The sequence below is a fragment of the Mus musculus genome, chromosome 12, assembly GCF_000001635.26.
Source record: "Mus musculus strain C57BL/6J chromosome 12, GRCm38.p6 C57BL/6J".
Taxonomy (NCBI): domain Eukaryota; kingdom Metazoa; phylum Chordata; class Mammalia; order Rodentia; family Muridae; genus Mus; species Mus musculus.
The window spans coordinates 19,281,709-19,308,823 of NC_000078.6; the positions used below are offsets into that span (position 1 = coordinate 19,281,709).

Here is a 27,115-nt window from a genome sequence, read left to right on the forward strand (position 1 = left end):
TTTATAACACTAGTTGCCTTTGCTTGCATTTCAGCATATCAGGGCTTTAATCCTATGTGTATTTAATTCCAGGAGCATGAATCAGAGTTGGGAGGGCCACTGCTCTGCCTGTTGGCAGGAAAGATAGAATTGTATTCAAAGTGGGCTGGTAAATACTGAAAGCCTAGACTCTGAAAATAGATGTGTGTGTATATCCATAAATACACTTATTTTATGTTTGCTGACTTACAGACTGGACAGCACACAGCGTGCAAAGCATTCAGAGATATCTGCTACACTATAGTGAAGCCCATGTAGCTAATTGATTCTCATACATGCTTCCATTGATTTTTGCCAAGTACTTACATCAATACCCAGTCTGCAGTTTAACCATGCCTGGACAAAATAAGACGTAGAAGAAATGCTTATTATCCAACTCAGTCAGCAAAGAAGTAGCTGGTGTCATTGACAGATGAGTCTCTTTCTGACATCAATGTCAGTTAGCATTTGTTTATGTTAATGAGCAAGCAAGGCTGGTAAAGATGTCTGGTGTAACTTCATCTGCCCATGATACCTGTGCCCTCCTTGCTATAACAGAGAGGATTGGCAGCATTTTTCCACAAACATCTTTGCTACTCACAATGCGGTGGCTCAGATGTGCCTGCCTGTGAATATAATCCTCAACAAAGTCACAACACTCTGCTGCCTTGTTTGGCTTAGACAATCACTTAAGCAAGAAGTCCAGTCATGATCAGCGGCTGCCCATTTCTCTGGTGTAAATACTCCTATGAAGCAATTTCAAGCTGCCAGACTATGGAACTGGGAAGAGATGCACAGTGACATACCACCATGTAGTATTTCTACCACATACACAAGTTCCCAAATCCAGCTTTCCTGACTGTGTGCAGAGCTCACCTGAGTAGCCCCCACAGACTCCAGTTTAAGGCTCCGTTATCTACGACTGTCTACTTTATTTCAGAACGGAGAGTCTACAGACTTTATTAAGATGACAAAATGAACAGTCTTTGTGTGCTGTTCTGTAAAATAAACTGAGGATAGATGTGCTTGTCATTCATTTTCTAAAGTCAGTCATAAAGGTGACCCAGAAAACACACATTTTCAAATGTTGAGGCCTAAACTGGGCATGGTGGCACTTACTTTTAATCCCAGAACTCAGGAATGTAGAGGCAGGGAAATCTCTGTGAGTTTGAAGACGGCCTGGTCTACAAGAAAATTCAGGGCTATCCAGGCTACAAAGTAGACCCTGTCTCAAAAAATAAGAACAAACACAAGTGTCTGGGCCCAAGGATGAGCTTCCTAAGGTATTTTCTTCTTTTCAGAAACAAACACAAATCATGGATAATGGGATCGTGAACATAGAGCAGAGACTCGTGGTGTAGACATGAGCACATCTAGGGCATACCTCAGTGGAAGAACACCTTTTAAAGGGGGGAGGTTGAGAGCAGGTTCAACTCCCAGCACAGAAGTTTACAATCATCTGTCATTCCGGTTCCAGGGAATGTGATATCCTCTCTGGTCTCTGAGAGCACTGCATGCATGTGGTGCACAGATATACATGAAAGCAAAACAGCCACATACAATAATGACAAGAACTTTAAAATGTGTGTGTATGTGTGCATGTATATGTGTGCACTTGTGCATGTGTGTGTGATAGGGGTAGCGTAGAAAATGATGACTTGAAAGTTAAAAGTACTTGTTGCTCCTCCTAGCACTCACATGGTGGCTTACAACTATCTGGCCAGGCAGTGGTGGCACATGCCACCACTGGGACACTTGGGAGGCAGGGGCAGGTGCATTTCTGAGATCGAGACCAGCCTGGTATATAGAGTGAGTTCCAGGACAGCCAGGGCTATACAGAGAAACCCTCTCTCGGAAAAAACAAAAAACAAACAAACAAAAAAAAAAAACCAACTATCTGTAACTCCAGGTCAAGGGGATCTGACACCCTCTCTGGTCTTCGGGCACACCAGCAAAAAATTGACCCCAAACCTAAGTTTCCATCTGTGTTATAATTGTGTGCTGCCAAATCCTTCCCTGCGTCTGTCCCCAAAGCACAAACCGTGAGGTGAGTGACACATACATGTGGCTGTCTCTCACCTTGGGGTGTAAATGTGTTGCTTTCACAGCATTATCTGGGGGTAAGTACTCTATGAGGTGGAGGAGAAAGTCCCAGTGACATTTCCCTGTTCACATCTCGGGTCCTTGTCCGTGTCCCGATTTTATTGCATTGTTTACCATAAAGTTCCTTTAAGACTCAGATCTGTTCATTCCAAGAGTAATCATTTACAAGTTAACTGCAAGCAAACTGGAAATGTCTGTTAAACCAGCCAAGCCTCCAGAAAATTCCGGAGCTGAGAACATTAACATTTCCCTTGGCTGGACAGTGAGAAACCTCAGGTTCTTGGGAATTACTAGAGGCAGAACATTCCTCTGGAAAATGGGCTGTTAGCCAATCTTACTGGGCACCAGGCATGGGCTATTCTATCCTTCTTCCTTTGGTTTCCTTAGCTGAATTGAGTAAAGGATGAAGTTTATGTTGCCTACAGGATTAGAGGTTTCTGTCTTTTGGTCTTGCTGGTTTGTGGACTGTAGGTGAGGCAAGACATTGTGGTGGAAGAATGCAGGGTAGGGGAGATGCTCACAGCATGACAGAGGGGAATCAGAGAGAGGATAGAAGACAGACTTCCAGCATTTTCTTCCCTGAAAGGATCTAGTAACACTTCCCCAACAAAGGCCTGTCTGCTAACTTCCATTACCTCCCAGAAGCACTGTTGAGAGGATGCTGATGATGTCATCAGAGGTCTACAAGTCTTTATCCAGACCTTTTTAGCTCTTCAAAGTCTCAAAAAGAATCCACTTGTCTGAGAGAAGGTCTCACTGTGCAGCCCAGGTTAGCCACAACCTAAGAGAGATCTGCCTGTTTCTTTTGTTAGAGTGCTGTGATTAAAGGTATGGCCACCACACTTGGCAAAGGCCTAGTTTTTAAAAATAACTCTCAGTGGTAAAACTGATCTGAAGTTCGGGCCATGGTGGTGCATGCCTTTAATCCCAGCACTCAGGAGGGCAGGAGCAGGCAGATTTCTGAGTTCGAGGCCAGCCTGGTCTACAAAGTGAGTTCCAGGACAGTCAGGGCTACACAGAGAAACCCTGTCTCCAAAAAAAGAAAAGAAAAACAAAAACAAAACAAACAAAAAACTGATCTGAAATGAACTTGTATGAATTTATGCATAGTTCTTGCTTATCCCAACTTCTGCAATAACAAACCCTTTCTCTCTCTGCTACTGCTCTTATGTGGTTTGTCCCCTAATGGTCCTTGTATTGGAGCCTAGGCCTTCGTGTCATGGTGGGGCTCAGGTGGGGACTAGGAGGAGTTAGGGCACTGAGGGTACTATCCTTGGAAGCAATTAAGGGAGTTTTCTTGGGAACCTCCATTAGTTCTCATTAAAGCGAGTTCTAAAGTAGGAAGTTTGATGTCTGTTTTTCTGGCTTCCAGCCTGTGATCAATCTTACAAGTAAATAATGTCAACATTATGCTTCCACCTACGTGAAGCTACATGGAAGGGGCTGCTTGATCTTAGACTGTACACCTCTGTCCTAGTTTGTTTTCTGTGCCGTGATAAAACATTGATTAAAAGGAACTCGAGGAAGGAAAGGGTTTAACTGGGCTACAGGTTATAGACCATCATTCAGGAAAGCCAAGGCAGGAACTGGAGGCAGAAGCAGAGACCGTGGAGGAATGGTGCTTACTGGCTTGCCTTCCTTGATCTACTTAGCCTCTTTCTTACACAGGCCAGGCTCACCTGCCTAGGAATTGTGCCACCCACAGTGGACTGGGCCATCTACACCAATTAATAATCATGAAAATGTCATACAGACATGTCTGAATCCCAATCTGATGGAAACAATTCCTTAACTGAGATTCTCCTTCCAGTTATATCTAGGTTTGTGTCCAGTTGACAAAACTAACCAGGGCAGCTTCCAAAACCATTAGCTAACTTCCTCCCCTCTCCCCTCCCTCCCCCTTGCTGTTCTTATTATCTCCCGGTGTAGAGATGAACTCACAGGCTCTATATACTCCAGATAAGCACTAACAATGTACCATTTGGGCAACATCCTAGCCAACCTCCTCTTCTTCAAAAATTTCAACCTCAGGTATATTATAGCAACAAAAACAGACCAGTACACCCAAGGGAAAAATAATAGGACTATAGTCTTCTATATGAGAAATACAGGCTCAAATACATATGGATTCATGATTTCTAAGACTTTAAAACTAACATAGGTTTACATGGTATGTATTTTGAACGAGCCCCTAGTGAGGTCTACAAGAATACTGTATGATCAAAGGCATTTATATTTTACAGCAAAACATAAATGTTTGTATGGTATGGGATTAGTGAATTTGTATATTGTCTCAAATCAGTTTTAGAACAATTTTATCCTTGAGAATTATTATATCTTTTTTGAGTCAGGGTTTCTCTGTATAGAACCCTGGCTATCCTAGAGCTCACTTTGTAGACTTGGCTGTCCTTAAACTCATAGAGATCCACATGTCTCTGACTCCTGAGTGCTGGGGTTAAAGGGATGTGACACCATTCCCAACAAGAATTATTTTTAAAAATAGATATTTCAGGTATTTTTAAAAATAAACTTAGTGGTGTCCATGTCTCTAATGGTAATATAAGCATCTTCTTTTATCGATGCATTAAAATATGTAAATGAGGGCTGGGGTAGTAACTCTGTGTTCGAGCACTTGCCTATAGGTTCAAGGCCTTGGATTCAATCCTCAGTACCACACACAAAAGAGTGGGTAGTGTTTTCTTGATTCCTGTTCAACATGTAAACCTTAAATTATGTTCATGTTTGTGTGTGTGTGTGTCTCTGTTTGTATGTGTATCCCTTTGTGTTTGTCTCTGTGTGGTCTCTGTGTGTGTGTGTCCCTGTGTATGTGTGTGTCTGTGTCTATGTGTGTGTCTCTCTGTGTCTGTGTGTGTCCCTGTGTTTGTATGTGTGTGTATATGTCTATGTGTATGTCCGTGTGTGTCTGTGTGTGTGTCTGTGTGTCTGTGTGTCTGTGTGTGTGTGTGTCTGTGTGTGTGTGTCTCTGTGTGTGTGTCTGTGTGTCTGTGTGTCTATGTGTCTGTGTGTGTTAGACAAATTGATTAGTTTGACTGGTACTATATTATGTAAAGGAAAAACACTACTTTCTTTTAACTTCCCAAGGCATCACAGAGACCATGTCTCCAAAAATAAAACCTTGAAAAGTCACAGGGAATATTCTTCAATTTCAGAGAAGAACAAAAGGACTTATAGGTGGTAAGAGAGGCAGAGGGATCAGAAAATGCCTTGTGAAGGAGAGCCTGTACTATAACACAATACCCTCAAGTTATACATGCTGAGATAGGTGTGTCCCTGAGACACTAAATGGAAGGATGTTCACAATGGTGGAAAGTGGCAGAGAGTTGCAGAGTTTTGGGATTGCAGTTTATTGCCTTGTGCAGGAATAAAAGCTACCCACTGGCACAGCTATTTTTGAAGGCTGAACTTATTCACAGGTAGTGCTGGTAAAATACCAGAAGCCATACATAACGTCTGACCTCAGCTGCTACCTCATACAGCATATTTGTACATGCGAGTCTTAAAAGGATGGACTGGTCTACTGTTCTATGGCAGCAGGAGACCACTTTTATTTCCCATGTTGGGCTTATAATGTCCCTCACATTCCCTTCTTTTCAGACACACAAAAGGTTTTTTAAAGTTTCTCTAGGCTGTATTGTTGGCAGCAGCAGTAACCATGCCTCTTGCCTCGGGGAGTTAGAGGGTGTGATTTTTGACTAGTGTCTTCAGAACCTCTGGGTTTTTAAAATACAGCTGAGAATTTCTGAATGAGATATAGATGAAAATGTCCTAATTCAGATGATTTATTGGCCCAATTGTGTCTGTGATCAGTCAGCTGTGGGTTGGAGTACTCTCTGAGAACCATCTCTACCTTTGGTTCTCTTGGGTATCCCGCACTTCCCACAGCACATCACTGCATTCTATGATATTCTCACGGTGAAGCCTGGCCTAGCACTGTAAAACTGTCTTCAGGTAACTGGGAGTGTCCCTAATTGTACAAGCTTAGGGAACAGGATGCTTAATAGGGGTTGGAGTATTCTTCCAAGTCGAAGGTTATGGGTTTGAATTCCCATTCGGCTTGTACCATGGTCAACTCCCTATGCAAAACACCTGCCTTTACCCTTTATCCCTGGCTTCTTAAGACTGTGAGAAGGACCACAGACAGAACATGGTCCCTATCATTGCATCCCCAACTAACTGTCCCTACATCTTGTTCCGCTAAAGTGCCCTGGAGGATTTCACTGTCCTGTAGGGGGCGAGCTACCCACACTGTCTCACTGGCCCTTTCCTGAGGTTCTGGTGGGGAATTCAGGGGGTTCTGAGGCTAAAGGTGGGATTGGGGAGCAAAAGGGTGGGCTCCCTTCCAGCCGGGAAGCAGTATCCCCGATTACACTCCACGCCCTCTGGGCAACGTTGCTAGAGGTCATGGCGGGTGCGGGGTGGGAGCCGGGAACCGCAGCTCATGAGAGGGCGTGCCCTCGAACCCCAGCATGTCCAGAAGGCAGATGCAACGCAGCAGCCCACAGCCACTGACAGGCCCTGAGCGCACATGGCCCTCCTTGCTGAGGACTCCGCTTCCTGGCGGCGCGGTAGCGGCGGGCGACCCGATTGGCGGCCAGGCCTGTGCCCCGCCCCGCCGGGCGGGACTCCGCGCCCTCCCCTGTCGTGCCCTCCCCTTTCCGCCGGAGGCGTCCGGTGTAGCGGCTTGGTGGCGCGCAGTTCCCGCTGACTGTGCGCGCCCCCGTCTTGGCTCCTTTGCAGAGGACTCGGTAGCTGCAGCTCCCGGAGCACAGCGGACAGAGCTGCGGGCTGCGCGCGCCACTGCTGCCCCGGGCCTGCCGCGGTGGCTCCCGCGCCCCGCGGCGACTTCCGCGCCCGCGCTTCCCTTTGTTCAATTCCCCGAGCGGCGGTGGGGTCCGAGCCCGCGCCCTGGGCGACTGAGGCGGCCACAGTCCGCGCCCCGGCGCCGTGGCGATGCCGGACCAGATCTCTGTGTCGGAATTCGTGGCCGAGACCCTTGAGGACTACAAGGCGCCCACGGCCTCTAGCTTCACCACGCGCACGGCCCAGTGCCGGGACACCGCGGCGGCCATCGAGGTGAGCGGTAGCGTAGCCCGCGCCGGGCGGGAGGCTAGGTTCGCGGGGATCGCGCTGCGCCCTGGGCACCTGGTAGGCTTCCGCGCCTGGTGCCCGATACCCAGTGCCCTCCGGCTGCGCCCACACCCGGGAAAAGTTTCTGGTCCCCCAAAGCCGGACGCAGCCGGACCCAGCAGTGCCCGACACAGAAGCCCTTTGTTCCCTGCTCTAGGGAGAGGCTGCTTGGCCACCTTGGGGCTTTTTTGGGAATGCTCCTGTCTGTTCCCATTTCCCTCGCAGTGTTTCAGGTTCTTTGCTCCCACCCTCGAAGAGGTCAACTTCGGCTGCAGAGTCTGTGGCGGCTTCGAGCCGGGGACCCCTGAGAGCTCTGCGGCCCCGGAGTGATGGCTCTCCCTGCGTGGATCTCTCCAACTTGTTCCGGAAGAAGCCCGGCGGGGGCAGCTGTGGCTTCTGAGCCAACATGTAGAGCAGATCCAGGGACCCCAAGCTGCTTAGGCAGGGGTGCCCATCCCATCTTGGGAGGCCTGGCAGTGCCTACTACTTGACACAGAGCAGCACTGTAGAGGGATGTGGAGAATGGTCTCTTTGAGGTCCAAAAGGTCTTTGGTGGCCGCTTCTGGGCTACCTGTGTGGTGCCTGTTGACAGTATGATCAGCTGCTGTGCCCTTAACCTGGAACGGGCCTGCATAGTGATTGTATTGCGTGGCTATGCAGCGAGTTCTCCAGATCCTGGGGAAGAGGGACTGCGAGAAGGAAGCAGTTTGGGTTGAAAATTGAAGCAGGCTTGGAAGAGGCTGAGTGACTCCAGGGACCATGGCTGTCCATAGCTTGGGAAAGCCTCACTTACATAATTTTCTTTACCTCCCCAACAGAATTTAGAGTTTCGTGTTTTCAGCTCCGTAGGTCCAGCTGGACTCACAAAAGGTAGCTGGAGAACGAGACACACATGTGTAGCAGTAGTGAACCGATGACTACATTTCCTTTGCTCAGAATTTTAACATCAAGGTACATATTTTAAAATACTTGTGTCAGAGGCTGGTGTTCAGAGAGCTTTTAAATTAAGCTATGTCATTACATCCTTTCCCTTTGCTTGAACAAAGCATTTGCTATTAGGCTTTTCCTGGGCAGGGGGTGGGGTGGGGGACTACACTATTATTCTTTCGTGTAATATATTTGTCTTTGTAGACCTACACAGTCAGGACTAGACTCAATGAAAAATACTAGGTTCAGCATCCTGCTCTTGGAAGTGAGCTAGGGTATCCGTTCTTCTCCTTCACCCTAGTCCCCTTTCTTTTCTCTCTCCTGTCTTCCCAAAGATCTGCTTGTAAATCTTTTGTAGCAAATTCAGTGAGAGCAGATTGCTTTAGTCTGATTTCCTCTTTAGGATTTACTTTTTATTGATTTGTATCTGTGTGTGACACTCAGAATGCAGATGTCCTTAGAGCTTATGCAGCTGGAGTTGTAGGCAGCTGTGAATTGCTTGGTTGTGGGTGCTGGGAATGAAACTTGGAACCTCCAGAAGAGCAGGAAGTTCTCTTACAATAAACCATTTCTCCAGTCACTGCTTCACAGTTTAAAGACATTTCAGTGCTTGTTCCTAGGCCTTGGAGAAAAGTGGGGAGACCAGCAAAGGAGTAGGGGTTCATTTGTGTCTGCAGTGGTGGCAGTGTAGAAATGTCCTTTAACTGGGAGTCATTCCCTGATACTTGAAGCATGGGTCTCCTATCATCCCCAAGGTAAAAGTGGCACTTTCCAGCATGCCTTAGTGGTAGAGACCAGAGACCAGCTCTACTGTGAAGATTGGTTGGCTGGAGAACTTGTATTGAAAGCAGTCCTATTTTGCTTTTTTTTTTTTTTTTTTGCTTTTATTTATTTATTTATTTATTTATTTATTTATTTATTTATTTATTTTTCGAGACAGGGTTTCTCTGTATAGCCCTGTGTGTCCTGGAACTGACTCAGACCAGACTGGCCTAGTACCCAGAAAATCTGCCTGCCTCTGCCTCCCGAGTGCTGGGATTAAAGACGTGTACCACCACGCCTGGCTATAACCAGTATGTTTATGTGCTTTAATTCTATGTTAAGAAAATGTGCTTTTGCCAGTTGGTTGCCAGCCAGACATATAAATAATATTATACAAATTGTGCAGGCTGTGTTTATATTTTTAGGGAATATACATATATGTATAAAATAACACATGAAAAGAGAGGTAATGAATTTGAAAGAGAGCAAGCAGGGATATATGGGTTGGTTTAGAAAATAGAAAAGATGAGATTATATTACACTTTCAAAAATAAAAGTAATTGTAAAGTAAGAAAGCATTAAATGGGCTTATTTAAGATTATTCCTTTTTGAGAGAGGTCATATAGGCACAATGGAGACTCAGGGTTTCAGCAGTTGACAAAACAGGAGTTCTGACCACTCTGGTTGGTTCTTCTATGTCCTTTCACTAAACAGATGTGGGTTTTCTTAGTGCAAGTACTAAATACTTATTTCTTCAGAATTCTGGTACATAGTGAATATCAGCTGTAATATTCTGCAACATGAGATAACCCGTCCTTGATTTTTCTAAGTTCCCTTGGCTGAGAGCCTTTCTATATTAGACATTAGAGAGACAATCTATTAAATTTCCTTTCTATATCCATAAAGAAATTCATTCTGATTTGAGATATGTTTACCTAGAGAACCTGTCCTAATACAACTGTGGCTTTTCTCTACTTTGCCACTGATGGCGATGTGCTGGCTACCAAGAGGGCTCAACAGTGTTTCCCTTAAGTTGCTGGCTTTCCTCCCAGGGTTGTTTGGTATCATCTGGTGAAAGGGAGCTGTAGTCTCCCTGAGCCCAGCACTGAGCCACAAACAAAACTCTTGTTTCCTAAAATTCCTCTTTAAGGGGCAGCCCAACCTGGGAGCCCCCGGGGCTACTTTCGTAAAGCCCTGGGGTTATGGGAGAGAGGAATGAGGGATGAGAGGTTCCCACCTTGGTGAGAGTGAGCACAGTGGATCTTGACTGGAGCACATGAAGGCCTTCCATGGATTGATTAGAAAGGGCTCATTAGGAGAAAGCCTATCCCTTCCTCCAAGCAGTGGGCCTTGATGAGCAGAGATGTTCTATGGTTTTAGAGCTTTATTATAGAAAGGCAGGGAGAAAGAGAGAAGGTAGAAGAGAGAGGCCCCCCCTAGAAGGCTAGAAGGGGGAAGGCTAGATAGAAAGAGAGTAAGAGGGAGAGAGGAGAGGAGAGGAGAGGAGAGGAGAGGAGAGGAGAGGAGAAGACAAAGAGAAAGGCAAGAGGAGAGAGGAGTGAGAGAAGTGAGAGGTAAGAGAACAAAGGAGCAAGATCAAGAGAGATGGGTGGGGCTGAACAGTCCTTTTTGTGGGCTTTACTGTTGCTAGGTAACTGGGGAGGAGTTTAGCCTGAAGGTCAGAAGCTTGGGACATTGCCTACATGACTTTTATCGAAGCTTCTCTTGTTCTCTTGTGGTGGCTGGGGTGGGGGTTGGGGAAGGTAATTTAGGCAGGAGCCTGAGTTCCAGAAGCATGAGGGAATTAATGCCTTCCTCATCAAGTAAGGGAATTACCATCCTCCCAGGGTTCAGACCTCAGCTCAAAGGGAGGCCAACCTGTCTATGCTTAGCCCAACGCCCCACATGAATGTTGAGTTCTCCCCCAGGGCTGGGAGGGGTGAGAGTCCTCTTGGAGGACAGGCTCAAATGCTAATGTAGTGCAAACCACACCTGAGATCTGGAAAAGCTCTGGCCCTGGACATGAATCACACTTTAACCTTGAGGAAGGGTGAGACCCACTGGCCAATCAAGGAGGCGGGATCTTATGGGTGCCTTTCCCCAAGTTCACTGTGGCTGTGCAGGCTTGAATGGTTCTCTGTGTCCTGCTCTGAGCTCTGCTGTTGGGTGCTGTGAGAGGACCTCAGGGAAGCTCTGATTTCGAGGCATGGTGAGCACAGGGTTACTGCCCACAGAGGGTAGGGGCAGGGTGCTGAGCAGTGGAAGTTGGGGTGGTGAGTCCTCTCTGGGGCTGGATGGGAAGTATAAGCCACATGTGAGCACCTGTGAGGTCTCTCCTATTGCTCCTCACTTGCTCCATCGGGGGTGACCTCTGAATAACTTCCATATTATTGCGCAAATTCTTTGGACCTTAGTTAGGCTGGCTTGTGAAAACAAGGGTGGTTTCTTTGAGTCTGTAGCACACATGTCCAAACCCCTTTGTCTTTTAGTATACATTAAGAAGACAGGTAAAAATCTAGTAGGTCTGATTTCATACATTAGACTTGTTTTTGTTTTGTTTAGGTTTTTAAAATTTTTTTTCTGTTGCAGTTTTTTCATATCTTTTATATGTTTAGTGATTTTTTCATATCTTTCATATGTTTAGTGATTTGATTATTATTTGGCAAAGGGACTTTAATAATTTCAGAATTTTTTATGGTTTTATTGAAAAATTATAGACCTCTGAGAGGATATTCTTCTATTTCGACTGTTTGTAATTTCACCTTCACATATTTTACAGAAGTCCCAATTGTTTGTTGCCATGAAACTTTTAGAATCCACATTTTTTAACTGAGATATCAATTTTTTCTCTTCATCTTGAATCCCTGAGATTCTGTCTTCTTTTCCTGTTCTGCGGGTGAACCTTGCCTCTGTAGTTGTCAGTGTACAGGTAATCTCATGTCCTGCTCTTAGGGACTTAGCAACAGCTTATGTCATTTCCTGCCTCCATTCCCTATGTCTGTTATCAGGCGTGCTTTATATACGTCAGCCACCAGCTATAGCAGCTCTCTATTTTTGTTCCCTGTCTCTGTTCTCTGCACATGCGCACTCTCTGTCATCTCTCCCCTCATGGCTCTCTTTCTCCTCCCTGTCTGTGTGCCTGTCTGCAGGTCCTCTTGTGTACTTCTATCCCTTCCCTAGGTTCTCACTCCTCTCCCTTCCCCCAAACAACCTCTTTTGTACTTTATCTGTTGCATGCTTTAATTTCTCAGACCTGCTGTGATGGGAGAGCTTGGATTTCTTGGTTGCAATTGTTCCTGGCTGTTACTCTCTATGTTGCTATGCTGGTGTGTTGCCATCTCTGGGTGATTATTGACCTAGGTACTGGCCTCTGGGTTTGTCTTTTTGGGTGGGAGTTTTGTTCCTGGGTTACTCTTTGATGCATGGATTTGAAGATAGTGTTCACTGACAGTTTCCTATTTTACTGACCTGTTTGGTGGGTATGGTCAACAGTGGATGCTTTGTGATATTAAAAGCTGGGAGAAGAGACAGGCAGGAACAGAAGATCTTAGTAATCCACAAGGAGACATAGTCAGGAGAGAGGTCAAGCAGCCCATGGTGTTTAATACAATGTTGGAACAACTGGGAAAATTGAATCTGGGGTAAGAAATCAATCATGAAGTTGATCTATGGAAGCTTACCTTGTGTCCTTTCAGGCATGGAATGTGGTTGAACAGGAAGTATCTGCCCAAGTGGGGGCTGAGACACAGGGATGAGGCAGGAATGAATGGCCAGGTGGGGATTGTCTATGTGTGGTGTTATAGGAGGCTTGCACAGGAGGAGAGGAAATTTCCAGTGGTATTCTGTTCCAGTGGTATGGGCAGCTGATATTAGTGTCTGCAGTAACAGATAGTGAGGTAGGTCTTTGGAGAAAGTCTAGTCTACAGACAGGCATGGTTGTGGTTAACCAGGAGTTTCTGTCGATAATCAGGGGGTTAGGAACAAATATGAATTTGTAAGTCCCAAACAGTTTGCTTTTTGAGAATGTACATTTGTACATTCCAGCAAAAATCGCATGACAAAATCCCCTTATCAACAGCCAGTTAAGGTACATCAGCAGGGTCAGCTACATAGAGATAACTAAGACCTCCTATAGAAAACAAAAACAAAAACAGCTTACCCATCATGGTTGTCAGATTTTTTCCCCCCTTGCTTCATTCCTGCACATTATGCCAGACATACACTTTTTAAAATATTAACAATGCTGATTTGTATGCAAACTCCCCACTCTTGTTGTAACTACAATAAATACTCAAAACCTCTAGACTTGATCTCTCAGTTTGTACCTAATGGGAGTTTGACTGCTGAGAGTCCTTGTTACTGAGCTCACAAAAACGACCTCTGTGTGTTTGCATTGCAATAGGCTCTGTGCTGATCATTGCAGTTTCTGTGACTTAGGCATAAAACCTTGATGCTTTGACTGGAACTCCAAGACCCTCTGGACTCCCATCTGAAGGGTTGAAAGACCGCTGTTAGGATGTGTCATTGCTGTTCTTTGTATCAGTGACCTGTCTGTCAGAAATGTGTCTGTGTACCTTGGTTTTTTGATTTTTCTTGAGTACTCATGGAAGGAGACGAACAAAGCGAATGTGGAACTCCAGTGAAGTGGAAATGCTGGAGAGTCATGGCAAGAAAGGGCTAGGAAGATGTTCCAGGGCCTGGAACAAGGGTCGTGTGCCCCTGGTCTTAATTTCTGGGAAGTTACAGCAGTCTTGGAACCCTGCTCCATGGCTCACAGCTGTCATCCTGTCTTCATTTTCTCCTCTGTACAGGTGGTGGAATCTGCTGAGTAGCCTTCACCGCCCCTTGTGGCCCTCTATTATGTGTGTGCCACTTTAGTATTCCCTTACTGAGAGAGGAAGTGAGACTGTTTCCATCCCAATTGATATAGTTACTCACCTTCCAACTTGGGTTAAGTCCTTCTTATCAAAAGGACCTGTACCCATTAAATTGCCCCTGACAGAGAGCTCTTTATGACTGCATTCAGGGCAAAATCAGACTCTGCAAAACAGGGTGGAAAGGACAAAGACCTCATTTTTCCCCCCTTCTAAACAACCCTGTTCTTAGTCTATATGTGACTCTGTAGTTTTGAACTTGGAGCTGTCAGTATATGGGAAGTTGTTTTTCATCCCTTCCAGCAAAGTTAACATATCTTCCTTAGACCAGCAGTCTTATTTCCAGGTCTGTGGGGCAATCTGCTCCTGTATTCACCTTCCAGCTGTTTGGCCACCTCTTTGGTCTCACTGACCTGGGAATCCAGGGTTAAGAACACCTAACCACAGGGCAGTGCAGCCTCTCTTCACCCCATTCCCCTGTATCTTCCCATGCTCTGATCAAGGAGCCCTTCCCTTTTATCCTGGCTCAGACACTACTCCATCTCCCTGATGTGGTGGCAGGGGTCCTGTAATTGATATGGTTAGATCTTTGGTTTTGGAATTTTACAACTTTCTCATTTATTATTGTCTCTGTGTCATAGTTGTTTTAACCCAACATTTCAGACTACAGTCATCTGGAGGTGTGCCCTCATCAGAATGGCTGGTTCCTATGTCTCTGAGAGATAGTGTTGATAATTGATATAGGAAGACTCTGTCATCCATGAAGGGTGGCAATATTGGGAAGCAAGTGGTCTTGGGTTGGATGAGAGAGCTAGGTGAGCATTGTAGCTGCCTGTGGCCATGTGAACTGGGTTCCCCAGAAAGGCAGCCCGGGGCTGAAAGAGATCAGAGGGCAACAAAAGAATGAGGCCAAGACAAACCTTTCTGCTCAAAGCCTCTGAAGGCTCTACCCTAGGTGTACTGGCTGGTTTTATGTGTCAACTTGACACACCTGTAGTTATCATAGAGAAAGAAGCTTCAGTTGAGGAAATGCCTCCATGAGATCCCACTGTAAGGCATTTTCTCCATTAGTGATCAAGGGGGAAAGGCTCCCTGTGGGTGGGACCATCTCTGGGCTGGTAGTCTTGGTTCTATAAGAGAGCAGGCTGAGCAAGCCAGGGGATGCAAGCTAGTAAGTAACATCCCTCCATGGCCTCTGCATCTGCTCCTGCTTTCTGACCTGCTTGAGTTCCAGTCCTGACTTCCTTGGTGATGAACAGCAGTATGGAAGTGTAAGTCCAATAAACCCTTTCCTCCCCAACCTGCTTCTTGGTCATGGTGTTTGTTTAGGAATAGAAACCCTGACTAAGACACTAGGTAATCTCCTTCTTAGTGGCAGCAAGGTCAAAGTCTGGATCAGCCTGCTCCAAGGCTCAGGGAGGCTACAGAGCATGAGAGAGTGACCAAGCAAGAAAGCAAAGCAGGAAGTAGTGTTTTTGTCAAATGTTTTTGCCTTCATTTTCTAGCTTCAGTTTCTAGTCTGAGCTCCCAGTATGGTGGGCTGTGATCTGACAGAACCATTTAAAACATTTATTACCTGAGATGCTTCTGCTCAGAGGAAAACAATCACATCAGCAGAGTTGCAAGGTAGAGCAACAACAATAACAACAACAACAGCAATTGTTTCAAAAGCTGATTTTGCTGCTGGACAGAATCTCTGGTCTCTTTTGAAGGAATATGGAAAATATCAGAAATTGAGATGGCAAAGGTCATAGAAAGCTGTACATGGAGTTTAATCAGTTGTTCCCATAGGGTCTGGAAGATTGGAGTGTTGACAGTAATGCAGCCACACGAATTTGAGGTCATACTATTTCAGTGGAAAATGGACTGAAAGCTTTAGGAAGAGGTCATTTGTGTGATATTTTGGCCAAAAAAAAAAAAAAAAAAATCTTTTGTACTTTGCTTATGCCCTGAGATATTGAGTATTGAGTAAAAATTATTGCCTGATTTGTATATTTTTATTCTATTGATAAGTATTTGTTCAATCTTCCTATTTCTTTATTCAAGTTACATTCATATCGGTACACCCATCCCATTCCACCTTCCACAGTCCCTCATCACTGACTCCCTTTTATCTCCCCATGGAGGGTGGGAACCACTTGAGTATCCCCCAACTATGGCATGTCAAGTCTCTGTAGGGTTAAGTCTCTGCAGGGTTAGACACATCCTTTCCCACTGAGGTCAGACAAGGCAGCCCAGTAAGGGAAACAGTTTGCACAGACTGGAACAGCTTAAGGGATATGTCCCACTCTGGATGGTGGGGGCCTCCGTCCCAGCCTGTGTGTGCTCTTTGGTTGGTGGCTCCATCTCTGAGAGTCTCCTAGGTTCCAGGTTAGTTGACTCTGAGGGTCTCCTCATGGCCTTACTATTCTTTCAGAGGCCCTCAATTCTTTCCCCAACTCTTTTAAAATACTCCCTGAGCCCTGTCCAATGTTAGGTTGTGGGTCTCTGCATGTTTCACTCAGATGCTGGAAGGAGATTCTCAAAGGACAATGATGCTAAGCTACTATCTGCAAGTATAACAAATTATCCTCAGCAATGCCAGCCTTGGTGCTTGCCCATGGGATGGGTTACCAGTTGGGCAGGGTATAGTTTGGCCATTCCCTCAGTCTGTTTCAACTTTGTGCCTGCCTTACTTGCAGCAGAACAAATTTTGGGAGGAAAGGTTTTTGGTTTTCTTGGTGTACTGAACACTTCACTGGTGGTTCTGCCTGACTGCAAGATGTCACCTGTTCTTGGTCCATAACTCAATGCTATATATCTAAGCTAAGATCACCTCCCTAGCCGCATTTGTGCCCTCCTATTCATAGTCTCAGGCACATTCGACAGATGCCCCCACCCTAACCCTCCCAGCATCTGCTGATTTCTTTTCATTTTCCTGGCTTTCTGGCATTCTCTTGTCTCTTACCACACCTGTTCCTAACACTCCCCTTCTTTCTTGACTACAGTCCCATCCAGTTTTCTCCCTTCTACCTGCCTCTTCTGTCTCTTTCATACCCCCTTCTGAGTGAGATTCAACCATGCTCATTTGTGCCTTGTCTTGTTTACTGTCTTTAGGTCTATGAAGTGCAGTGTGGGTATCCTGTACTTATGGTTATTATTCAGTTACCTCATTCCAGATATTAGTTTCTAATTGTACCCATTTCTCTAAAAAATTCATGATGTCCTTGTTTTTTATATTTGAATAGCATCCCATTTTGTAAATGAAACATGGTTTTTTGTGTCCACATTTCAGTTGAGGAACATCTGCCTTCTTTCCTGTTTCTAACTTTTATAAATAAAGTGGCTATGAACTTAGTGGAGCAAATGCCCTTGTGTGTATATGCCTATGAAGGTACCCTAAGTGTAGCACTTCCTCCTGCTTGTAAGATTTAAATTAATGGGAGGAGTATTCAACATGTTTCCTCATCCCAGGATGGAACCTTAAACAAAACCTGCTGCAAATGTGGTCCAAGCAAGGCAGGGTCCGTTAATTTAGAAACCAAACGTCACAGGATCATCCACATTGTGCCACTTCTGGAAACTGAAAGATGAAAATAGCATGGTCATAGATTCTTTCTCTATGGTTTCAGTTTAGCACCACTCCAGCCATCTTTTGACAGAGTCAGGATTCCAGGGAAGACTCTGTTTGAGTTCCTTGCATTTAATTGGTGAAGTTGATGCTTGAGTTGCATTTTGTGACCACAGGTTGTGGAGAAAACTAACGCATTGAGAAATCTGCCATGGAGAGATGCTTACAGGGAGATGAAGTACCCAAACTGAGAGATGTATGAGAAGTTACAGGAAGAGCACCATCTATGCCTTTAGCAATTGAACTCTAATGTGTTTGAGACAAAGCTATAGGATTTGGTGTTTGCCCTGCTGTTTTTCTTGCCTTTGTCCAATCTTCTCTCCCTGTGTGCACATTCCTATCGATTGGAATGGGAAGTGGTATTCAGTGCCATTTTATGTTGAAAAAATATAACTTGCTGTTTGATTTTGCAACTTTGCTTTCTGATGTGGCTTTCAAGATATTATCTTGAGTGTCAGCAGAGACTTTAGACATTTGAACAGTTCAGGAGCCTTTCTAGATTCATCTTGGGGAAGATGAAAGTGTATATACACTCAAAATTTTCCTTTTTCTTTCTTTCCTTTTTTTTTTGTTTATCCTATAATTTAGATATTCATTATCACCCTGATCACTGTCCCTACTCTAGGTCCCTGCCCTCACAGATTCCCTCCTCCCAATCTCCTCTGTTTCTCCTTTGAGTGGGGTTGGGGCCCCCTATGTGCTCCATGGGCACATAGATTATAGTCTATTTTTTACGATGGCATATGCTCATGACATCAATACTGCCTGAGGGTTCAGAGTCATTGTATTCTGGGTGTTGATGTTTCCCCAAATTCTTGTGTTTGTTTTGAAATTTTTAAATAAATAGGAGTGTTTTGCCTGTGTGTGTGAATATGAATATCATGTGTGCCTCATCGTTAGTGTTGTTGGAAGGTGGATTCAGAACTCCTGTTCATAAAGCCATGTGTCCCGTGAATGCTAGTAATTGACAACTGTTATCTGGAAGACCAGCAAGAGATTTCCATGGCTGAGTTATCTATCGCTCTCTCCTGCCTTATGCTGCTTTTTATGTTCTACACTTATATTAATAATATTTTCATCTGTCCATTGGTCCATTAAATGTGCCTTGATTGCTAGTAAAGTTTTAGTAATGTTGCAGTTTAAAGCGTAACACTTCCTGTTTCTGCTAGATGAGTACAGAAGTGCAGAGAATGTATACTTCTTTGTAGGAACTGTAGTAAACAACTGAGTTCTTTCTATCATTTTTGTATCTGTGGTTGATATTTGCAGTGGAGTAAGGGTCTTAGTATGTAACCTCTGCTGTCCTGGAATGTGTTACATAGAACAGACAGGGATCCAGCTCAATGACGTATACCTGCCCTTGACTCTGGGATTAAAGACATGAACAAATACACCCTGCTTGTCCATGATTTTTCTCATTAGTGATTCTTCTTACAATTTCTGGGATGTGTCCTCAGTACTGTTGATCTATTTCACCCTACATCTCCCTCTCAATTTTAATTCCTCTCGAAAGACTTCACCCTATTCATTTAAAATGTTCATAAGCAACACAGGTGAACCTTTAACTCAATTTCCTTTAAAATGTTATGGTACTTACATTATAACTTCTGTGTCAGGAAGTCAGTGGAGGAAGCACCAGAATTACATGAATATATGGTCAAGGAAGCGTACATTTACTTTACAGTGATGTCAGTACCATGCTTTGTGATGTACACATGTATGGGGTATTTTAGGATGCAGTGACTTATGATGATGTGCATGTGAACTTCACTGGGGAAGAGTGGAATTTGCTGGATCCTTCTCAGAAGAGTCTCTACAAAGATGTAATGCTGGAGACCTACTGGAACCTCACTGTTATAGGTATGACTGTGAATTTTCTTTTGTTTTTCAAAATAGTGGGACATTTCAAAATGTCTCTTGGTTAGTGATGGAGCTCTGTTATTACAATTGAGAACAAGGAAGACTGAGCTGAATAGTGTCCAGTGATGTGAAAATTCACAGTACCTTGAATTTTGCCTTATTTCCAATACTGCATCATTCATTATTCTGGTATTGTCTTTTAGGCTACACTTGGGAAAACCATCATATTGAAAGACATTGTCAAAGTTCAAGAAGAAATGAAAGGTAATTTTCTCTTGAAAGCTTATGCAATTATGCCTCTAAGGAAATTTTACTATGATATGGACGCTCTAAATCAAAGCAGGAGTGTAAAATGTCAATACTTGAAGTGTAACTATTGTTACAATATTTTTTTAATATTTATTAATTTATTGTATATAAGTACACAGTAGCTGTCCGCAGATACTCCAGAAAAGGGCATCAAATTTTGTTACAGATGGTTATGAGCCACTATGTGGTTGCCAGAATTTGATCTCAGGACCTTCGGATGAGCAGTCTGTGCTCTTTACCACTGAGCCATCACGGCAGCCCTAATTATACTATTCTTAAAAAAATGTACTGCCTAGATATACTTATCTGATTTATCTATCAAAGCATTCCTTTAAAAAAAAAAAGACTAGGAAACATTGCCTTAAGGGATACCTTTATTCAATTTGTACCTCTACTAGAGCTATACTGATCTGACAATGTATATAGACTTACAAGACTTAGATATTGCACATCGAATAGTAATAAATATATATGCAAAACCTTCCGATAAGCAAATAATCCATGGGAAAGTTGGTGATACTCATATCTTTATAGTGAAATTGATCATTTGTTTAGGGTACAGTTTATGAGAGTCAAGAGCGTTGTCATAGGAGAAACCTTAATTCATATATTACAGGTCTATGAGGAACAAAAAGTCAAACTGTGAATGCAGTGTGGAAACCTTTCATCTTTTACTCTTCTATTAATATATGTATCATGTGTCACAATTGATAAAAGCCATGTTAGCATAGGGATATTGAAAGAAGCAATGTACCGCTTTCTATCCCAGAACTGTGAGAAAATTGTCAGATTCTATCTTTGGTAGACATTCTGAGTATGATAAAAGTTTGCAATGAATTGGTTTTCTAATTTTACTGGGAACTTCTCCAAGCTCACACTGTAGAAAATCTTTATGGGTACTAGGAATTTGAAAATTCTTTTGTTTGTCCTGGTTTACATTCAAATGTGGTACAATTCACGCTACAGGAAAATTTATGAAAGCAATTAGTGTTATAAAGCTCTGGGTTGTTCCATTTTCCTCATATAGATGAAATACATCATATAAATATCCCGTCTAAAAGGATGTTATAAATGTCAGCCATGTAATAACCATCACAGATATCTCGAAGATGCAAAACAACCCATAATGAGGGAGAACACCATGAACATATGAAGTGATAAAACCAGATGATCTGGTCCATCTTTATCATTAGACCAATTTGTAAACTTTATTTATCTTGATGAAATGATTGAACAGGGAAATTAATGTAGTAAACATATCACATGTGCCAATTTTCATTGCAGGTATGTAAGTAATCATAGTGGAGAGAAACTCTATGAATGTAATGAACGTTCTAAAGCCTTTTCATGTCCTAGTCATCTCCAAAGTCATAAAAGAAGACAAATTGGAGAGAAAACACATGAACATAACCAATGTGGTAAAGCCTTTCCAACACCAAGTCATCTTCAATATCATAAAATAACCTATACTGGAGAGAAACCTTATGAATGTCATCAATGTAGTCAAGCCTTTAAAAAATGCAGTCATCTCCAACGTCATAAAAGAACACATACTGGAGAGAAATCTTATGAATGTAATCAATGTGGTAAAGACTTTGCACAACTCAAAAGTTTAAATCGTCATAAAAGAACACATACTGGAGAGAAACCCTATGAATGTAATCAATGTGGTAAACCTTTTACAAGTCAAAGTGGTCTCCAATATCATAAAAGAACACATACTAGAGAGAAACCCTATGAATGTAATCAATGTGGTAAAGCCTTTTCACAATACGGTCATCTCCAATATCATAAAAGAACACATACTGGAGAGAAACCCTATGAGTGTAATCAATGTGGTAAAGCCTTTTCACAATACGGTCATCTCCAATATCATAAAAGAACACATACTGGAGAGAAACCCTATGAATGTAATCAATGTGGTAAAGCCTTTGCACATCTCAGTAGTCTCCAACGTCATAAAAGAACACATACTGGAGAGAAACCCTATGAATGTAATCAATGTGGTAAAGCCTTTGCACGACTCATTAGTTTCCAATGTCATAAAAGAACACATACTGGAGAGAAACCCTATGAGTGTAATCAATGTGGTAAAGCCTTTTCACAATACGGTCATCTCCAATATCATAAAAGAACACATACTGGAGAGAAACCCTATGAATGTAATCAATGTGGTAAAGCCTTTGCACATCTCAGTAGTCTCCAACGTCATAAAAGAACACATACTGGAGAGAAACCCTATGAATGTAATCAATGTGGTAAAGCCTTTGCACGTCTCAGTAGTCTCCAACGTCATAAAAGAACACATACTGGAGAGAAACCCTATGAATGTAATCAATGTGGTAAAGCCTTTGCATGACCCAGTTATCTCCAATGTCATAAGAGAACACATACTGGAGAGAAACCCTAAGAATGTAATTGGCAAAGCCTTTGCACGTCACAGTCATCTCCAACATCAGAAAACTAAACATACTGGAGAGAAGCCCTATGAATGTTATCAATGTGGTAAAGCCTTTGCAGGTCGCAGTCATTTCTAATATCATAAAAGAACACATACTTTCCTGATATAGCTGTCTCTTGTGAGGCTATTCCAATACCTGGCAAACAAAGAAGTGGATGCTCACAGTCATCTATTGGATGGAACACAGGGCCATCATTGGAGGAGCTAGAGAAAGTCCCCAAGGAGCTGAAGGGGTCTACATCCCTGTAGGCAGAACAACAATAGAAACTAACCAGTACCCCCAGAGCTCAGGTCTCTAGCTGCATATATAGCATAAGATGGCCTAGTCTGCCATCATTGAGAAGAGAGGCCCCTTGGTCTTGCAAACTTTTTAAGCCCCAGTACAGGGGAATGCCAGGGCCCAGAAGTGGGAGTGGGTGGGTAGGCGAGCAGTGTTGGGGGAGTGTATAGGGGGACTTTCAGGATAGCTTTTTAAATGTAAATGAAGAAAATATCTAATAAAAGAGTGAAATGTTAAAAAAAACATACTGGAGAGAAACTCTATGAATGTAATCAATGTGGTAAAGCCTTTGCAGGTCACAGTTGTCTCCAGTATCATAAAAGAACCCATAATGGAGAGAAACCTTAGAAATGTAATCAATGTGATAAAGCCTTTTCTCAAAGTTATTGTCTCTATAATCAATGTGGTAAAGACTTTTTACAACTTTATTGTCTCCATTATTTTTAAAGAACACATAGAAGACAGAAACCTTTTAGGAAGGTAATCGGTGTTGTAAAGCATTTGATGTCACGGTCATCTACGATGACATAAAAGATCACATACAAGTGAGAACCCATGTCAGTGTTATGAATGTAGTAAAGCCTTTGCATGTCATAGTTCTTTAGGCATACACAAGACAAACCGCTAGGTGGAAAAACACTAATTTAAATGTTTGCTTTTCTGAGAGTTGGTTTGGTCATGAGATCTGTTCCTAGCTATTGAAAGGCTGAGGGAGAAACCCCCTGAGTATATTTAGTAAAGCCTTTGCACAATTTTGTAGTCATCTTCATCATGGAAGAATTTTAACTGGGTAGCAACATTGTGAATCTATTTAGTATGGTGAAGCTTTTTCATTGAGCTTCTTTTTATGTATATTCTTCTTTTTATGAGACTATTCATACTGGAGACATGCTATGAATGTCAGCAGTGTGGTAAAGCCTTTACATTGTTGGGTCCAGTCAGGTTCATCACAACTCACACTCCACGACAATGCAAAGGATAAGAATTTATTGGGCTGGGTGGTGGTGGTCCACTCCTTTAATCCTAGCACTCGGGAGGCAGATGCAGACAGATTTCTGAGTTCGAAGCCCAACTAGTCTAGAGTGCGTTCCAGGACAGCCAGGGCTACACAGTGAAACCCTGTTTGGGAAAACAAAAAAAGGAAAAAAAAAAGAATTTATTGAGGATTTTTGCATCTATATTCATAAGGGATGCAAAAATCCTCAATAAAATTCTCGCTAACCAAATCCAAGAACACATTAAAGCAATCATCCATCCTGACCAAGTAGATTTTATTCCAGGGATGCAGGGATGGTTTAATATACGGAAATCCATCAATGTAATCCATTATGTAAACAAACTCAAAGACAAAAACCACATGATCATCTCGTTTGATGTGGAAAAAGCATTTGACAAGATCCAACACCCATTCATGATAAAAGTCTTGGAAAGATCAGGAATTCAAGGCCCATACCTAAACATGATAAAAGCAATCTCCAGGATAATGCAAAGGATAAGACTTTATTGGGCTGGGTGGTGGTGGTGCACTCCTTTAATCCTAGCACTCAGGAGGCAGATGCAGGCAGATTGCTGAATTCGAACCCAACTAGTCTAGAGTGTGTTCCAGGACAGCCAGGGATACACAGTGAAACCCTGTTTGGGAAAATGAAAAAAGGAAAAAAAATGAATTTATTCGAATTAAGTTACTACTGATCAGTGAGAGACACAAAAGTATACTCAGAAGTTTATCTTCAAAACCCCACCGCCCACACCAAACCTGAAACAGAAAGTTGTATAGCTTTCAAACACAAAAAAAAACCTCAAAGTCCTGGGGCCAACTTACGACTACATTTTCTCCAAAATCAAAACTTATTTTTATTGAATGACTCAATAAATGGTGATTGCTAACTCCTTGTATTTGGTTGTTGTTGTTGCAGCTGCGGGTGGTGTTGGTGTTGGGCTGTATGTGTGCTTTCCCTTCTTTTGTAGACAGTAAGAGATTATTTACTACCTGTGTTTTCATGTGTATCCTTAACTTCCTCGGGTTAGATTCTACCTCTATCTCTTTGTGTTGGTTAGTATATTTAGAGAGAGGTTGTTTAAATTTGAGTTTATCGTGGACTATCTTAATTTTTTCCATTTACGGTGTAGTCATTTTATTACATATTAAAATCCAGGCATCTGTTGTTTCTGCGGCACATGTGTGCAAACCCTTCTGGCGTCTACAGACTCCAAGGAGAAGACATCTGTGATCTTAATAGATCTTCCTTTATGTTTTTCCTGGCTTTTTACCTTTGCAGCTTTTAGTATTCTTTCCTTGAACTGTGTGTTTGATTATTACACAAGGAAGAGACTTTATTTTTTGGTCCCTTCTGTTTGGTGTTTTGATGATTCTTGTGTTTTCTTTTTGTTAGGAAGTTTTTCTTCTAGGATTTGGTTGTCAATACTTTCTGAGACTTTGAGGGAGGATTCTCCTTCCTCTCTTCCTAAGTATTCTTTTTTTTTTTTTTTTTTTTTAAGGATTTATTTATTATTTTATGTAAATACACTGTAGCTGTCTTCACACACTCCAGAAGAGGGAGTCAGATCTCGTTACGGATGGTTGTGAGCCACCATGTGGTTGCTGGGATTTGAACTCTGGACCTTTGGAAGAGCAGTCGGGTGCTCTTACCCACTGAGCCATCTCACCAGCCCCCTAAGTATTCTTATGTTTAGTCCTTTTACAGTGTCCTGGATTTCCATGATATTTTATATCAGGAAGATTTAGACTTATCGTTTTCATTGTCTGATTTACCCATTCCTTCTATTGCTTATTCAATGATTGAGATTTTTCTTCCTTATCTGTGTTCTGTGGGTGAACCTTGCCTCTGTAGTTCCTTTTTGCAGTCCTAAATTTTTATTTCCACTATTTCCTAAGATTTAGTTTTCTTTTTTGTTTCTATTTCCACTTTTATGTATTGAATAGTTTTGTTTACTTCACCCGTTGGTGTGTTCTTTCTTGGCTTTATTTATAGGAATTTTGGCTTCCTCTCCTTTTTGGTTTGTGTTTTCCTGGCCTTCTTTTTGGCATTCATTGATTTTCTACAATTTTTTTCTGTTTTCCTGGATTTCTCTAAGTGATTTGGTCATTTCCTCTTTAAGGAACTCTGTCATCTCCATACATTTGGGGTTAGAGTGTTTTTCTTGTAATTTAGCTTTGTTGGAATATTTAAGACCTTTGACAATATAAATGAGCTCAGAGTCATTAGCCAGAGAGTGATAAATGCTGGTCCTTATTACATTATCGAGTACCAATGTCATGGAATGGAATGGCGCTATCTAAGCTAAGTATTCAGCTTAGATTTAATCAGATGTGTGATTAATTCCGAGGTTTTTCTTTCTCCTTATACTGGACAGGTAGCCAAGTGAGGCACTTTTTGAAAGAGTTACTTTTTGTGAGACACCTATTTTTATCACTATCCTTTGAGTCACCATTTAAAAAAAAAGACCTGATGGTGACAGGGTGAGCAACTTTGTAATTTTCCAGCGTGTATTTATTCATGTCAGGTGAATGAAGACAGACCAGATTGATAGATATGCAAATTCGGGACTTTAGCTTGACCCAAGCAATATTGAATTTCTGATTTTGGAGATATGTCCAGTGTACCTTCAGGTCAGCTCAGATGATTATGACACAGGCCATTGCCTGTAGTTGTGTGTCATGTGACAGATCACAGTAACTGATATTACACACAGGAGCCAGGTCAAAGAGTATTGAATTAATGCCATTTTTTTTCTGCCAGATAACACACACACACACACACACACACACACACACACACACACACACACACACACACGCGCGCGCGCGCGTGTGTGTGTGTGTGTGTGTGTATTCAATTATGTTTCAATTTTTCCTTTTTTAATTAATTTTTTTATTTATTAAGTACATCCTGGTCCTGTCCCATTGTGGACAGAGAGACAAGGCAGTCCTCTGTTACACATGTGCCTGGAGTAATGAGCCACCCCTGGATGCTCCTTGGTTTTTGGCTGGGAGGTCTGAAGTGTCCAGGTTAGCTCACAGTTTTGTTCTTCCTATCTGGTTGCCATCCTCTTCACCCCCTGAAGTCAGTACACTGACCTGTCCTTATGTGACATTTCCCCCTACAACAATATATCAATATATAGATATATATATCGATCTATATATTTCTATATCTATTCATCTCTATATCTATATATCATCTATAGATCTTCAATCTATACATCTATATGTCTATATATCACCTATATAGACATATAGATCTATAAATCTATATATCTACATATCTATACATCTATATGTATATATCCATATCTATACACCTATCTATACACTATCTATACACTATACACTATACATCTATATATCTATACATATATCACTAAATCTATACATATATCATCTATATATTCATATAGATATAAATCTATATATAAAAGTCTATCTATCTATCTATCTATCTATCTATCTATCTATCTATCTATCTAAAGTCTGTGTATATGTTTCGCTTGATGTAGCCTTGTCTAAAAGGACTTTTATGTTCTAGGTTTCAGACGTTCATCCTGAGAGGAAACAGTACAAGTAACATTTGATCTAATACCAGATCCTCGACTCTGGACCCATATTTTACGATAATTTTGGGGATTATGATTACGTCATTCCTACCTCCTGTGATCAATCAGTAAACACATCTAATGCCTGCAGCTGGCAAAAGAAAGGTTGATGGCATTTCAGTTCCCGGCCTTGGTGTCTTTGGAAGAGA

General features: G+C 42.5%; 1 non-coding gene across 7 annotated transcripts; it reads left to right on the forward strand.

The window, feature by feature from the left end:
• The first annotated feature begins 6,779 nt into the window (after positions 1-6,779).
• Positions 6,780-26,531, forward strand: Gm5953. 7 transcript variants are annotated; one of them, XR_003950288.1, is made up of 5 exons: positions 6,780-7,215; positions 8,111-8,220; positions 19,176-19,302; positions 19,506-19,566; positions 26,258-26,531. It is a non-coding gene; the product is annotated as a predicted gene 5953 (transcript). The 7 variants fall into 7 exon arrangements; XR_003950282.1 differs by lacking the exons at positions 8,111-8,220; positions 26,258-26,531 and adding exons at positions 8,344-8,346; positions 20,896-23,477; XR_003950285.1 differs by lacking the exon at positions 26,258-26,531 and adding an exon at positions 20,896-23,477 and having other exon boundaries at positions 7,127-7,215.
• The last annotated feature ends 584 nt before the right edge of the window (positions 26,532-27,115 follow it).